Source organism: Semicossyphus pulcher, unplaced genomic scaffold (assembly GCF_022749685.1).
Source record: "Semicossyphus pulcher isolate SPU_LCO1_2020_fin unplaced genomic scaffold, fSemPul1.0.p SCAF_4, whole genome shotgun sequence".
Classification (NCBI taxonomy): Eukaryota; Metazoa; Chordata; class Actinopteri; order Labriformes; family Labridae; genus Semicossyphus; species Semicossyphus pulcher.
In genome coordinates, this window is record NW_027211715.1 from 7,326,270 (window position 1) to 7,343,127 (window position 16,858).

At 40.7% G+C, this 16,858-nt stretch overlaps 1 protein-coding gene across 1 annotated transcript in view; it reads left to right on the forward strand.

Annotated features, from left to right (window-relative positions):
• Positions 1-16,858, forward strand: part of tbl1xr1a (TBL1X/Y related 1a) — a 45,360-nt gene that overhangs the window by 15,739 nt on the left and 12,763 nt on the right. Inside the window, exon 2 of the mRNA XM_069679449.1 lies at positions 2,636-2,701. The gene's annotated coding sequence lies outside the window, so the exon portion shown is untranslated. The remainder of the gene's footprint in view (positions 1-2,635; positions 2,702-16,858) is intronic.

Here is a 16,858-nt window from a genome sequence, read left to right on the forward strand (position 1 = left end):
TGCCAACTGTTACAAGCTGAGGTGTCTTGCCTGTTCACTTAGTTGAATTTGTGTTTTTTTTTCTAAGAAGAAATATTTTACTTTCTTCAGATTTCTCTTTAAATCTAGCCAGTTACTGTTAATTCTCAAAGCGCAGTGCATCAGTGTTTCCCTTTGAACTTTACATACAAGAGTGTGTTTGTGTACCTACATCTTTGCCGGTTGACAGAGTTACTGATGAAAGCACAGATAAAAAAAATCAGGTGATATTTCATTTCGATCAAGGAGATGCTTGTGCTGCCTAGAAGCCTCATTCCTACCATGGCAGAGCTGTGTCCTCCAGCAAGCCCTCTGCAACCTTCAACACTTCAGTGTTTCCCTAGCCACACCCAACTTCTCCTGACTTCTTTGTGGTAACATTATCGCTCCGTTTGCTCTGCAGCCTCTGTAGAGAGAATCAGCAGAGCCAGGAGGAAGGAAAACAGAGGAACAAGGGAAAGAATGACTAAAAGAAAAGAGGCGCAGAAATAATCAAGGTCAGGAAAAAAAGGGAGGGAAGCAGTGAGCGGGGAGAAGGAGCCTGGAAAAAGAATCTTAATGTTCAGTGATTTCCAGGGCACTTAACAATATTATGCAATCTAGCAGAACTCTGACGCAACCTCAGTCTGCAGCCTTAATAATTACCACAGAATTAAACCGCAGTAAGAATGGACTTTTGGGCTTCAAAAAGGCGGTGCTGGTTGCAGGGTTTTTGCAATGGATTGTTTCAACATAACCAGGTGATGGCTTTATGATGGCCACCAGCTGTAAATATTGACAGGAACATACTCGAATGATGTGCTGCGGTCTCCCTCTGTCCTCAGACTGAAGAGGTGAACCGTTGTTAAAACTTCCAAATGAGTGTTAGTCACATGGTTAGATTATTCACTCCCCATACTACAGTCTTACTTTGAATTCATGGCATGCAGGAGTTATATTACATTTTGACTAATTGTACAAATGAGGGTACAGACTGTGAAAATGTCATTTGTTGGACTGGCAATTTGGGTCTTCCTGCCCCAAGGAAGTTGAAATCGGCTTTGAAAGGTGCTTAGCAGATTTTTTGATGAACGAGCTAATGATTTCACCTGACCCATATTGGATTTTTGACATTGATACAAACGGATATTGGAGGGGAGAAATTTGGAGATGGAAAGAAAATAGAAAATATCTGTATCGTTTGTGCCGCTATATGACTATGCAAACATACTCAGAAGGCTACATTCCTATATGTAAAAATGTTTAATAAAGAATATTGGACATCGTCAACCAATGCGCAGACAGTGCTGAGGGTTTTGTGGACTACAGCCCTTTTTACATTGTGATTCCACCCCAGCACATTAACAAAGCTCTGACCGTATGCCGCCTTTACCATTTTACATTGAACTAAGCAACAGCATAAAGCCGCCCCAGTGTGTTTTTACCAATGACTGTAAAGATGGACGACGCATCTCCGTCTGCTCTCATTGTATGAAATTGGAGCCAAAATAGCCTCCGTGGCGGGTGCTGCCATCATGCGATGGTGATGTCATTTGGAACCAGAGCTGCGCAGCAGAGATCCTGCTGTAGCCCTTTCCGCTAACCAAAACACACATTTAACTTACTAAACTTAAAAAAGATCAAAGATCTTTGAAAGCAAAAATCCAGCACGTCTGCGTATTTAACAGCAGAACAGCTTCTTTGTGTTGGTTTGAAGCAGACGTTCACAGATATGTACACTTCAATGACTGTAGTGATTGTTTTAATTACGTTTCCTCTCGCCGATCCTCCTCCACTCTGCTAATCCGGAACTAATCGGCTACAGGAGCCGGATTTGTCAAAAGATCTGTCAATCATCATTTTGACAGCATCAAATAACTAAATAAAACAAACTCAGAAAAATGAACACTTGGATGAAAATCAGCATGATAACTATCTAAAATGAAACAAACCATGTTTGAGAAATGTATTGGACGTGTATTTTGATTTCATAGTTTGACTCATGTCCCACCTGTTAACATGGAGGAGGCAGACTTTATGACCTATACTGCAGCCAGTCAGCAGGGGGCGCGCTAAATGTTTTGGCTTCACTTTTAGGGAGCTGTCATGTCGTCCATCTTTTTATACAGTCTATGGTTTTACATACCGTTCTAGCGCTGTGGAAGGAAATGCAAGCGGCGTGTAAACGTGCACACGCCTTGCCATCTCCGCCGTTTACACTGACGCCATTCCGTCTTTGTTACCTCTGATGCTCAAAGGCCAAACAACTTTGCCCCCACCATTCTGCCTCTGTGGGTTTTACATTAGATGAGGCATAACAGAGGTGTAATCATCCCGTCTTGAACTGGCAGTGTAAAAGGAATGTAAGTGTGCTCTGTTGAAAAAACCAGGCAACGCCACCCTTCCAAATCTCTGTGAGCATTGTTTTCTGTGTAAGACAATCTAACGCCACTATAAATATTTCTGATAAGCCCACATTGGTTGATAAAATTGCCTGACCAATATATTGGTCTGTTTCCATTGATGTCCGCGCGCATTGCCTGGTAGAGCATGTTGACCAAAACACTCATCTATTACTTTCTCATTTAATCTACTTCAAAAGCCCCTGACTGAGTTTCCTTCGTCTTCTTTGTTGCAGGTTCTGAGCTGATGGTACAAAGCCCTGACTGAACATACTGGTGGGGCATACAGACTTACTACTGTGGTGAGTGATCTGCAGCTAGGCTGGGCTGTAAAAGGTTTCTGCTCAACATTCAGAGATAGCTGTCTGAACCTAAACATGGAAATGTGAAATATCAATAACTGACAACAGACGAGGAAACTTGGATTTTGTACCATGACAAGGGCTTAAACAAGTCTGAATCCAACAAACTTTACAAAGCAACTTTCACACTTCCCTCACTTGATTGGCAATCTCTTTGTTGTTGTTATTGTTAGTGCCTCTGCTTCTCCACATTTCACACAAACCCTGTTGCTTCCTGAATGTCTTCCCTTCCCCTGTTTCTTATTTTACATGCATCTCGGAGGGGACTTTTGCTCCTCTAACCGCTGATTGTCAGAAAGTTTGAAATCTGTCGTTTAACTTCCACTCGAATAACAGAGCACTCTTCCTGTTTTGAACTGCTCAAGAGTCCAGCAGATTTCCTGTGAACTCTACCCAGCAGTGCACAATGAACAATGCAGGATGGGACCCTTAGACGCTCTCTGTCTCCATGGTGATGGTCATGTTTGTTACGCTCGGATGCCCTAGGACTTTCTTTCTGTCTGACTTGCTGACATTGTTCATTTGGTTCTCTGTTGAACCAAGATGCTGTGCTGTGACAGCCATGCTCCTGCTGCCACCAATTTTGGCAACTCACTGTGTTACTCTCTGGTCAGTCTTATTGGAAGGCTTTGTTTTCCTCGCTGTAAAGCACTCAGCCTGGCTGTTTATTTCAATCATGATGCTGTATCTCAGCGCTGTAGTTCTTATGTCATGCTGTGTGTTTTACTTGCAAGAACAATCTATTAGCACTCATGCACGGCTCTGATTTTCTTCTCAGTCAGCAGCAGAAACCATGAACCAAGTCATTGTGCATGAATTCCAGGAAAAAAAAAAATCCGTTGTTATATTAATGTGTAACAGAAGGGTAAACCCTTTTCAGGGGGAAAGAACAGTTATGTCACAGAAACAGATTGGTCTTCGTGTTTTTGTGTGATTTTATCCTCAAGTGTTGTTTTGTGTGTTTTCGTGCAGAGGGCGGCATGTAGCTCCGCTTGCTGTGGTGTTTTGGAGACGCTCTATACTGAGAAAATTGCTGACTTTGAATCAGAGCTCTTCAGGCCAGGAGTTCAAGACAAACAAGACATCCAATTTGTTTGTGCCCTGCAGCAGCATTTCACCCCCAACTTTTCTTTAATTTCACACTGACTGCTAGTGTTGTTTCACCGATGTTACACGTTTTTCATGACCCCAGGAGCAAGACAAAATGACAGAAATTACAATAACACTTGCAGAGTTTCTGAGAAAGTTTGTGTGATGTCAAATCTCTCCTGAATCTCCAAACGTCTTTAGGAAACATGTGTTCAGATTTCAGGACGTGCTTTGTTTTTTCATTGACGCAGTTTTGTGGAAAACAGTTTTGCTCCCACAAGGCTGTTGTATGACAGAAGAGAAGAAAGAAGTCTTTGTTTAAAATGATTCAGCCCACAGTATTGATTCATTGCAGCAGTTTGCCTAGAAATTAGCTTGTATGCTACGCCTCTCACAGAGTATGCCCCCATTCTCAAAATACACCACAAATATTTCAGAGACTTCTCCTCTACTGTGTCCTACAGTGAGCCAGAAATTCCACACCTCTTGCTGAGGGCCTGTCCTTGGTTAAACTTGATGCTCAGAACCTTTAAGTCCGAGGGAATGGAGGAATCAAACAGATAGGAAGTGATATAGTGAGATACAGATAATATATGGGCACTAATGCGGACATAGGGCTTGCTACTGCTTTTATTTGTGTGCATCTCTGGCAGTCACAGAAGTAAGGTTTAAATACATTCAATACATTTCAAAATATTTTTAGCATTATGCTTTCATTTCTTGTTACTAATTGGTGAACATCTGAGGCAAAACGCTGTATCAAAAATGGGACCTGGCCATTATACTGGTGATATGTTTAGAAAAAAGCGATTCATTCCAATTTACTGCAGTAAATCTTTGGATTCCCTTGCAGGGACATAGTAAATCCATGCAAATAGTTACACTTTGGTTGCTTATTTGTGCTGTTGATTGTGCAAGCTGCCTTGAAAGTGTTGAACTTTGTGGGCCTTTCACTTTCATTTAATTTCCTCAGTTGGTATAGGAACTGCTCCACAAAGAGATATTATTTGCAAACAGTTAAGAGACAGGATTTGATGGAAAAATATCTTTCTTGAATAAACTGTCTGAACTTATTATACTGTTATTGCCCATCTGTCCTCTTTTATTAAAAAAATGATGCACAATCCTCAGAACAAAGTGCCAGTGGGCAGAAAACAGCACAGCTCAGAGAAAAATAAGAGAACTCCTGTGTCTGTACAGGATTACAACGTTTCTGGTTAGCTAGGCTATAGGAAGTTATCTAGCCAGCTTCAGTAGTTATACAACTAACCCTGCAAGCCACAGCATAGCGCAGCTCTTCACCAGAGCGCACAGTGACCTGACTGCTGTGCTGCAGAGTATCTGTGTCACCTTTGTGTAAACTTTAAACATGCATGCAACCCTACAGCCGTCACAGATCATATCAGCAGGATGATCGAGGCAGACACTCCATTATGCAAGGTGGCTTCTAAGTGAGAGTATTCCCTGTGTCAGCGGCACATTGCTCGTTGCCTGTTAATCTGTGGCCACTTAACCGGACTGTTCAAAGAGCCAAGGTGCTGTAGAGTTTTACTTTTAGAGGCAACTCCAAGCGACAACTTCCGGTGTTTAAAAATTAAGCCAATGCGGAAGTGCAAAAAGACTGCAGTTCCTCAAGTGTCCACTTGAGGCTGGCTCCAGAAAACAAGAAATAATATTACAGCAGGTGGGAACAGAAATAAACATGTTTACAGCCTGATACAAAAACAGTTTTGTCATAAATAGCTCATTTTAATGTTCAAGATAACTGTACGGGGGGTAAAAGTTTTTTCTAACACCCATTTTAATTATATTAAGCCTTAAGGGGCCGGCTCACTTGATTGACACCCTGCTGGCTGTCAGCTAGACGTCAACACAGACACACGGTCACTGAACTTAACTTCACCTGTTTGTGTTGTTGGAGCCTTTTGGGGATTTTTTCATTCAAAGTTTGGACAAATAATCTGCCTCTGTCTGTGGGATTTATGGAACTTTCTGGCGATGCAAAAAGTTTTTCGGTGAGTTAAATGCTAGTATAATTGTATTGATATATTTTTAGCACAAAGTAGCAGGTATACTGTGCTCGATTTAGCTGCTTTCTAGCCTGTTGAGTGTTTATCAAACATTCATTTAATCGGCGGCCAGTAAATAGGAGTCAGGAGCTGTTGACTTTTCCCCGGAGAGATTACAGTGGACCGTAGTGATGAGAAGATCGGTTATTTTACGTTTCCCGTTACTGGGCGAGCGAGCAGCAAGTCTGCTACTTCTTTACTCTGATAACTAAACACCTGCAGTCAGTCATCGTCACAAACAGAATCTCCTCCTGCCAGAGTTAAACTAGCTCGTTCATTATTTAGACCGTTTCTGGCTAATAACCGCTAGCTACGCTAAGGAGCATATAGCCTAGTTTCATAGCTGTAGCTGGCTGATTCATGCGGCCCACCCAGAGAGCTCAGCCTCTTTGCCTGCCTCTGGATTAGCTGGCTCTGGCATTTCCAATATGGCTATCCCCAGCGCTGGTGCATTTCGGGCTTCAAAATGCTTCTTCAGAAACCAATGGGTGACGTCACTGAGATGTCCATTATTTATACAGTCTATTGGCTACACCTGCAGCACACACATGGTGTGAGGGCGTGTGTGCCAACAGGAAGTAGAAGACGGTGAGCTTTTGTTTCAAAAGGTTAATGTCACCAGGCTGATTATGCTGATTTAACATACATTTGAACACCGTTAGAAATGGTAGATGATATATCATGTAAGTAATGTAATTGGAGCCCACAAGTCTATTTTAGTTTATTTTATAAAGAAACGTGTCGCTCTCTACTCGCTCTACTTTTTCATGCGGGTATCAGATAGGGCTGAACGATGTTGAAAAAATATCTAATTGCGATTGTTTTGACTTAAATTGCGATTTCGAAATGATTTGCGATATCAAATTGAATAATAATTTCATTTTCATATTCATTGTGTTTTCTGCAGGGATCTGTACCAAACAAAGATATTTGATACTTACGTCTGTGTCTGTGTATGATGTGCAGGCCAGAACATCTCTGCAGCACAATATTTAAATTAAAATGTTTTTTGACACACATTTCGCCTTTTAATACATTTTGCACCATTACAAGCCATATTGGGATTTCGATTAAATTTTGATAAATTGTTCAGCCCGACTATCAGAGCTGCTGAACCAAATGTGGTAGGAGTAGGAGAGGAGTTCTGTTTTGTTGGAAGGAAATAGACGTAAAAGTCCCAAATGATAAAAAGTATCATTGTTAATTGTTTATATGAAAACACTGGAATAATTTTCTGTATTGTCAAAAATCGCAATAAATATCAGTTTTTCCTAATATTTGCATGCCTAAGTAATATCATCTGTGAAAAAAAATGTGTCCCAATTTGATGGGCAGGAAGGATTTGCCTTGGTTTTTAATATTATCTTTTGAAAGTAGTTAGCAGTGAATTAGATATGATGACAAAAGTGTTGAAAAGCCACCATTGCTGCTCTATTGTGCTCTATTAGTGCACACCTCCCACCTGACCTCTTCACTTGCACTCCTGCTAAAATATTCATAGCCACATTGTTTTGTAAAAAAATGTCAACTGCATTCCAGTTCACAGAGCTTGTACATGACTCACACATTTGCTGCACAGAGGGTAACCTCGCGAGCATAGCTTAAATTAAGCTGTTTTCTTCTGTATAAAAGAAGACTGTTGCTGGAAAGTCTCTGGGTGCTTTCACACATAATGCAGTTTACCACAGTTTATTGTAATACAAGTCTCCAGCCACACTCACACCTACCCACAGTGGCCCAAAACCCCCAACTGTCAATAAACTGGCTCACACTGTTTGTCAGTTGCAATGTCTCTGTTACATGAGTCTGTTCCTGGAAATAGATGCTCGCCTGGTTCTTAGGTAAGAGTATATGGATTAACAACGATAAAACCACTTCAAACATCACCTATGTGTAAAGTCTGTAGTAACTCTGTATGGAGTTGATGAGCATCGATTGAGCATAATGAGATGTTATAAAGTCAAAAATCATTAAAAACATCTTATATAAAGTTATATTTTATCATTATGCAGCAGACTAGCTTTGTGAGCTGATGTATCTGAGTTAACTACCATAGTGATGAAGATTTAAAGGTAGCTGAAACCTTGCTGGTATTTTCTAGTTGTAGTTTTTTCGGGTGTTAAACCAATGAAGTAAAGACATTTTATCTCTAAAAGGTCAAAGGTCAGCTTTACTGTGCCATTATTTTGTTCTTCAAAAAGACATTTCTGGCTATTACTAAAGCCGTAACTCAGGATCAGAGAGGAAGTTGGAACCATATTTGACAGTTTGTGTGATAGTGATCCAGTAACAGAAATCTAAGGTGCCCTCCTTGAAGCTGTGGTGACTGTAGAGATCTTCTTTAATGCCCGGTTCAACATGTGTGTTTTGGCATGAGCATATTACATTTTGGAGGTTCTTGAAGATAATTTTTTGGCCTTTTGACTTTATTAGACAGGACAACTGATGATTGACAGGAAACACTGAGGGTAAGGAGATGATGGGGTGAGATAGTGAGTTGGAGTCCAACCCACAGCTGATGCGTCAAGGACTTTGCCTCTGTGCATGGGGCGCCTGCACTACTGACTGAGGTAAACTAGAGCCCCCTTGTAGGTTCTTTGTTGCAACATATTTTAAGCATCGTCTTCTGTCATGGCTACTTGGTGTTTTGTCAGAATCACCCTTATGAACTAAAGCACCAATAGACCTGCTGCAGAATAAGAACAGTAAAGCCTCAATAAGTCAAGTCCCTTGAACGTTACATACACCCCTTCCCTTATACAAAGGTTTTTCTCAAGGACCTTCATAATTCTGCAAACTTCTGGTCAAACTGCTAATTCACTGGTTTGCGGAAGCCTATAACCACAAGGCCATAATTTGTGTTGATCTCCCATTGGTGTTATTTGATTTAGAAACGCATCTCACTTTCATGTTACAGATGAACCAGTGTCCCAAGATGGTTTAACTCTGTATGCGCCTGTCCTCATCGTGATATCCACTCCCACTACGAGTATTGCAAAACAAGCATGACTTGTTCCTGATATGTGAAATAGACTTGACCTTCTCAAGACATTCTTCCAGTCATTGGGCTCCTGACTTTGGCGAGTACTTCTAATCCAAGCCGACACGTCAGCCCTCAGTGAGATAACCACCGCTGATTCAGTGGCCCTCACTGACCCGCCGCATTCAGATGGACACGAGCTGCCGAGAGCAGGTTTAACTGCCCATCAAGCGAGGCTAGCTGGCAAGGGCTACGTGCTACCATCTGTCAGTGACAGACAGCTAGCCTTCCTGACCTCACATAGGCCATTCGAGGCAGAGCTAGGCTTGCCAATGCAATCTGTCACTCTGAGAGACCAGTAACTCGGGAGAGGGGGAAGGGAGAGCCACATGCAGATTGGAGTTCATTTCTTTAGTCACTGCATCTTACACAACTGCACAGTGGAATCAAAAGAGCTTTATCTGGTGTTTATGGTGCTGTCACTTAGTGTTAAAGCTTGAAGCTCCAAGTAAAATATTTTCTGACTTTGCTTTGGGCCATTTCCAAAGGAGAGTGTATTTTTTGGTTAGTATTTTCTATCTTAGCTCCAGTTATTCAATTCAATTTGTTCAACTCAATCAGTGATTTCCAAAAATGCTGAATAGTACACGTATTGAAGTAGCTTCGAGTGGTATTAGTTGTAAGTTACCCAGGTTAACTGTTAGGGTTAGGGTTACATTGTGACAAGAGTACCACTCTGTTAGTGCCACGCCACTGCAGCAGAACTCAATGCCTATATCCCCCTATTGTGATATGAAAATGTTCAATAAACACATCACACACGACTGAATCGCAAAGAACCAGAAAAAACATGAAGTACATGTTCCAGCATTCATATCAGTTTGCAAACATTTGATCCGTCAGATGAAACCACAGCTTTCCACCAGCAATTCTCAGGAACTGTAAATTTGAGCTAGCTTGCACATTCTTTTGTGAATTATCAGAAGGTCATATCATCTTTGAAATATCTAGTAACGTTATCGCACATCTAACAATTTCCTCATATTGTGCAGGCCTAATCTTCATCTCCAACCAAAGCAAACTCAAGTGACTTTTAAAAGAATCTGATCCCACACAGGTCTCTCTGGAGCCACAAAGAGCTTTATACAACATGTTTCACATTTACAGTTGTACTCCTGAAGACCTGTAACCAGCCTTTGATGTTTAAAATATGTGGAGTTGCCTTCAAATATTACTTTAAAATCCACACTCCCTTTAAAATGACTAACAAGGCTGCTAGCCCAGGTGTTTGTGCTGCAGTTCCATGCTTTGCACATATGCATTTCCTTTGTTTAGATTATAGCTGTTGGTACACGAGCCATGGGTGGCGGCAGGCTCACAGTAAACAATCTCTGGCTTTTGTTCACTGCGTATTGTGCCTGGTTGTGGCAGTATAAGTGAGAATCTATTTTTCATGTGTGACTCCAGCAGGGGACAAAACAATTGGAGTGAGAGACTATGAGAAATAACTCTAAATCACCCCATCCTCTGCTGGCTGAATTTCTTTCTGCTCCCTGCTGAAAATAGACCCAAACCGCCAGATCTCAGATGGAGCCTTTAAATAGGAATGAGCCCCATTTCCACCTGCAGAGTCGACTCAGAGCAGCAGCCATCACAGCTTGGGTCTCCTTTACGTATTGATGCAGCAGAGTCTTCAAAGGAAGAAACTGACATGGTGTGTGTTATTGTCACAGGCTGGGAGGGACAAAAGAAAACACACGATGCAGTGAGACATCAGTGTGGTGTGGCAGTTTGTCGGTTTCCCCAGCGAGAGTTTCAGGGGATGCACCTGTCATTTAAAAAAACCTTTTCCAATATATGCAGCCTGTGCCATGTAGCATAATAATGTATTCAGACTGTTCCGGTAAAGAAAACAGCTTAAATTGCCAACATAACACATGCCTTCCTGTTATTTCAGAATGAATCAGCCGTTCGTGTCTTACAGCAAATACAGAAAATAGTTCACAGAGGAAATTTTAAAGTCTCAGAATGCTGTGTAGTCAAAATAGTACTAATGTGACACATTGTGTTTTCATAATATGGCTAAAAGGAGCATTTTATAGGGTTAATAGTAGACCAATAAATAGATAAATAGACCGATAAATAGGTCGGGTTTATATATTGGCCGATAAAAGCCTATAGATGTGTTGTTATTTGTTATTAGTTAGGGGGAAAAAAATTAACACCAAAGAATATGCCCTTCATTGAACCTTAAATTCGTAATCCGTAATTCATAACTTCCCAAAATGATTTCCATTATAGGGGCGACTGGCTCAGTGGTAGAGTCGGTCGTCTCTCAATTGGAAGGTTGGGGGTTTGAACCCCTGCTACAGTCACATGTCGAAGTGTCCTTGGGCAAGATACTGAACCCCAAATTGCTCCTGATCGGGTATAACAGGGGTCCTCAAACTTTTTGGGGCCAGGCACCCCTTATGGGGGAGAACATTTTTTAAAGACCCCCTCATAATCGTTACAACTATTAAGCATATGCACTACCATTTGCACTCTTAGATGCCATTGGAGCTATTTGTATTGTAAAACTTATCAACCTAAATACTTTAGATGTTTCAGAGTGATAAACAGAAAAACATTTCAATTTGAATCATGTTCATACCACTTATATACTTTAAAACAGAGGGTCATTTTATTCTAATTGATTTGAAAAAAACCACCTCCTTCGAAGGCTGCAGCCCCTGGATTGGGACACAGCTGATATGCTTGTTCCATTGCCGCAAATGGTCCTCATCTGTAGACATGCATTTTTTTATGATACAGCACAATTTTATAATTTATTATAATTATTTTGTGGACCCCACTTTGAGAACCGCTGGGGTATAAATGCATAGATCCTGATTGGAAATTGGCACTTTGGATGGGATAATCTTTATTGTCCCCAAGGGGCAATTTGGTCTTTGCCATTAGTGTGTGAATGAGTGTGTGCATGGGTGAATGTGACATGTAGTGTAAAAGCGCTTTGAGTGACTGGAAGACTGGTAAAGCGCAATACAAGTTCAGTCTATTTATAGCCAGAATTATGCTTGATGTGTGAGGCTCATTTAAGGGGGAAAAGAATGATACTGAAAAAAATGCAGTTTTTCTGCGATAGAAATCATGCTGGGAAAAAAATTCTGGACATTTTTCCAGATACATATAGCCTATGTATTATGTCATTCATGTACTGATGTAAAATAACTTTATCATTGGGGTTCTTTAAGTATATCCTCTTTCAACAATAAGAAAGCTACTCCTCAACTTGCTTTTTCAAATGCGACTTTGACGCCAACTGTGAGAAGTAAATATTGGCAGCTAATATTTTCAGTCAGGCCCTTGCAAGTGACATTATACATTCACTTCCTTTGATGGGCGTTGTTAAATGTGAGTTTTGATAAGTAAACTGAATATTTGTTTTCTTAAAGCTGTAACCTATGTTTCGTAAAGTAAGCAGGAGGATGTGTCTCACTACATGCTTTACAGAATTTGTCCATTGAGAGGATTCACCAGAAAATTACAGTTAAATATTTTTCCGGTACCTGTGTATTATGTGATCGGTTACTGCTCTATAAGCCTGTTGGTACTGTTATATAAGCACAACTGCACAACTTAAGATGGGTTTACTATTTACATGTGTGTATGTCTCTTTGTTTATGGGCACAGTTTTATGTAGAGACTTACAGTTGTAAATGTAACACATGTACAGGCATTAAAACAAATGCCTGTGTTGGGCTTGGTCTGCATCTATATCATAGCATCACTGATGCTTTGAGACACGCTTGATTGATGTATAGTTAAATGTGTCCTGACAGGAAGTAGAACGTTACAGCATATTGAACAGGTGTTGTTATATTTTTATCGCACTTCTTTGAGTGAGCGAAAGCCTTTGATTGGATGTTTCATTAGCCTGTGTTTGACTTAATGAATTATGTATGCCGGCTGATAACCCTGGGCAAATATGATTTACTTAGCCGTATTGATTTCATATTGTGACGGACAGAACCTTCCTCACTCTCATCAATATGAATTCACATCATGGTTAGCAAACATGTTATATGCTGTATTTAATTGCCATGTCCTGATTCTCTCTTGCTGCTGATTGGTTGTCTTTTTCAGTCCCTCTCCTTCCCTCCCTCTCTCACTGAGCTGTGACTTGATTTAGGATTTACTGTAAAGGCCAGTTTGCGACTGGCAGCAGTCACAAGGGGAGGAAGACAGAGAGAGGAGAGGGGGGAGGAGGGAAGAATTGCAGAGACAGAGATTCCCTTCTCCTCGCCCATCCCCCCTCTGTTCTCCCACACTGTCAACACAGAAGTCCAGCCTGCAGTTGGTGGCTCCACAGCGCCACTGCAGTGGGATGGCAGAGGAGGGAATTGCAGCTTTGTGTTTACAAACCTTGGTTGTCCTGTCCTCCCCGGGCGATGCAGCTGTCAGATGGGATTTGAGCAGAGGGGTCTGGTGATTTGTGACTCAACAGTATGCAGGTTTTCTTCTCAACCAAACACAGCAGCAGACAGTTTCACTTTATACTCTGCCTCCCGTCTTCTTTTAAGTCAACTAATCAAACAAGCGGCTGTTGTGTGAGAGTTAAATTAAGATAAAAACATAGTATCAATTCCTGCATGCTCTACAGCCTAAATGTGCTCTGTATCCACTTACCTAAAATTAATTGACTTCACTAATTACTTGATCACACAGTATACAGGGACTTGTGTATCCTGACAGTTATTATTGTACTTGCTACATGATGATCTGTGTCCTGAACATGTTGAATAATCTCACATTGTGTAGTTCTGACATGTCTGACTGCCCTCCTTATGTACAACCAAAAAAAAACACTGTGGAAGATTACAATGCGCGTTGCTACAGGAGTTACAAATAAGGTTTTCTATTGTATGTCTCATTTGATAAGTCAATTACTAATGTGTATTTTTAACCGTGAACTTTCTTCAAATTAATCTTTTTAGCTATACGGTTGTCGAAATGTTTGATACTTCGATACTTTTTGATACCATGTGTTTAAAAATACACAATACAATCTCTGTTATTTTCACGTTCTCTAGTACCGAAAGATCCAGAAGCTTTAAAAAACAACAGAACTACAGTCAGATTTTTAAGTTGAGTGAGCACCGTTGATGTAAATAAAAGCAGTGAAACAGAGAAATAGGACGTTACTTTCAGATTGTTTCACAGCGGTTACGCTTGAAACAACAAACTAACACGCTACACCTCCGTACAACCCTGCAGGAATCTTATACAGCAACGACACAGCAGGCTGTTCTCATTCACAGAACTGCAAATGAAGTCCTTTTCACAGATGTGAATAAAGATGCAAAAGTTACTATAGTGTCTGTTACAGACAGAGAGCAAAGCAGAGAGACAGCCATGTCACCTTGGCGCTACGTTTTCGTTAAGTCCCAACCTGCGGACTGTTGGCTGAGCTCCAGACCTCTGCCCAGCAAGGGACGTCCAGAAATGTCCCAAACACAGCAGAATAACAAGAACAATAGAAACACAGACGAAGGGCAGATCCTCTGCAGATACTGACACCAGCTCACACTCCTACTGGATTACAAGTGATGATTCAGAGGGAATATTTAATATGGAAAATCCTGCTCATTAAGCCTTTCATTATTATTAACACTGTCAAATGAGCTAGTCTGTGTTTAGTTACTTTTCTTCTGTGTGAAGGTGGGAAATTAAAAACAAGAACATGACCTCATTTTTTGTTGCCATGGTATCGAAACAGGTATCGAGCATTTATTTATTTTTTACTAGTATCGTATCGAAGTTTAAAATTCCGGTGTCCTGTGACAGCCCTCGTAGCTATGTGGTTGTGTTGAGCTCTAAGCGCTGCCAAAACAAAAGCATAGCTGGAGGACTGGAGCTGCTGCTGCTCTGCTAATATGCTGCTTTTGCTTCGCAGGTTGTGTAGTTTAAGTCAAAGGGAATACAAGTTGCATGTCAGTGTAGGGTGGATGTGGTCACTTTAAATTGCAGTACATCATTTGTACATTGTGTCCGGGTGATTTGTGCATGTAGGACAGACTGGTTGTAAAGTGTATTGATCCTACCAACCCTTGAGCTGGTTAACTGGCACTCTTAATAGATAGATTGATAGAGAGAGAGAGAGAGAGAGAGAGAGAGAGCTTTCTGTCTTGCTTTGTCTCTTTCTTGCTCAGTAATAATTTATTTGTACAATTAGTTTTGATGTGATAGCATTGTGCAGCAGGTAAAACATAACAGTAAAGCAGTAAAGTCTTTTTCTTAGCTAATTATCCCCATGTGCAATAATAGCAAGGGGTATTCTTTACTTTTAGATGCTTCTGAGCCATTTAAAGATGGGATTAAACGAACTGGAGTTCAACTTGTGCGAGTTTGGCCACAAGATCTCATAAGAGATCACTAAGAGTTATGGGGAAAGGTAACAACATGCCAAACATACACTCGCGGCCAAAGCCGACGCTAACATAGAGTAACATAAACATCAGTGCAAAACAAACTTACATCTTCATGGGTGCACACACGATAAAAAGAGTCTGTCAGCGATCACTGATGTCTCCATAGTAGGTGCAGTAAACAAGTCCGGGCATGTCTCCCTCACTGCCGTGTTTAGGGGTAATGCGCTGAGTCATGCTGCATTCAGGAGCGCTCAGAAACGTGGGTGATCAGACACATTTCTACACATATTTCAAGATTGATCTCAAAATTTATTAATCGACATTGGGTCATTCAAATGAAAATCAATTTGAATCAGAAAAAATGTTTTTTTTTTAACCCAGCCCTATTTAAAAATATTCTTAGAATAAAGTTTGCAACAAAAATTGTTATTTCTTTATCTACTTGTCATATATTTGGTCAGTGTTGAAAATTGATTTCATCCAGGTGTGGCATTAAGTGGCATTTACACCGGTTACAGAATCCTAAACGGCATCGTTTATTCAACCTCAAGGTCATTTTTTAGGCTGTAGTTTGTTTGACTTTTGGATCAGACTGCGTCATTTTTAAATGGTGCTTAATAATATTTTGCTTTTCCCTTTCTGTTGGAGGACTGTAAAGAAAAATACACACAATAAACTTGTCTAATACATCATCACAAACCACAGCCTTAAATATAAACAGTCAAATCAACAATTCCCAGGTGTTTCTTCAACAGTTAAGTTTCACTGCATTGTATTAAAGTTTGTAGAGGTTCAAAAGGAGTTTTCAAGATATGATCTGGAAGCCCATAAAGTCTTTCTTGACTAACAACACTGCAAAAACAATAATCAATTAATGTAATTAATTACATCAATAAAGTTGTTTATTTTTGCACTGCTGTGGTGTTTTCAAGTATGGCTGTCTAACATTTCTGTCAAGCACACACTTACCACAAAGTGCAGGGGTGTGGCATGTTTGAAAGTAAGTAGCAGCTGAAATGCTTGCTGTGTTGTAAATTGGAAGTGAAAGCAGGCTTACAGCTGTTCATGATTTAATAATAGGCCTAATTTAGAGTACAGCATGTCTGCAATGGCAGTGTTTCCTGGGGCCGTAGTAACAAATCATTTAAACATCCAGAATGTTGCCAGTTAACACCGAGCTACTTTTGCAGCAGTGTTCTTGATTCAAATTAAGTCACCTCTAAGCTTAAATCCATATCTGAGGTTGTCTGTTAGATCTTGTCTGTTCACTGCTGACACTCGTCTCTTTAGAAAACACAAACGTCTGTCACGAGAGACTGAGGGCCCGGCTGCAGATGAATATCGCTGAGCCAACATGCCACCTCTTCTGCTCTTTTTTTTTACCACAGTGTTGTTTGCATGTCTCTCGGGTTATGAACACATCCCCAACAGCTCTGTCGCGGCAGCCTTATTCCCATGTGAAGGTGATGCAACTGGTTCTGTGTCTGTCGCTGTTGTGGGTGTTGCTTTTGTTACATTGACTACACAT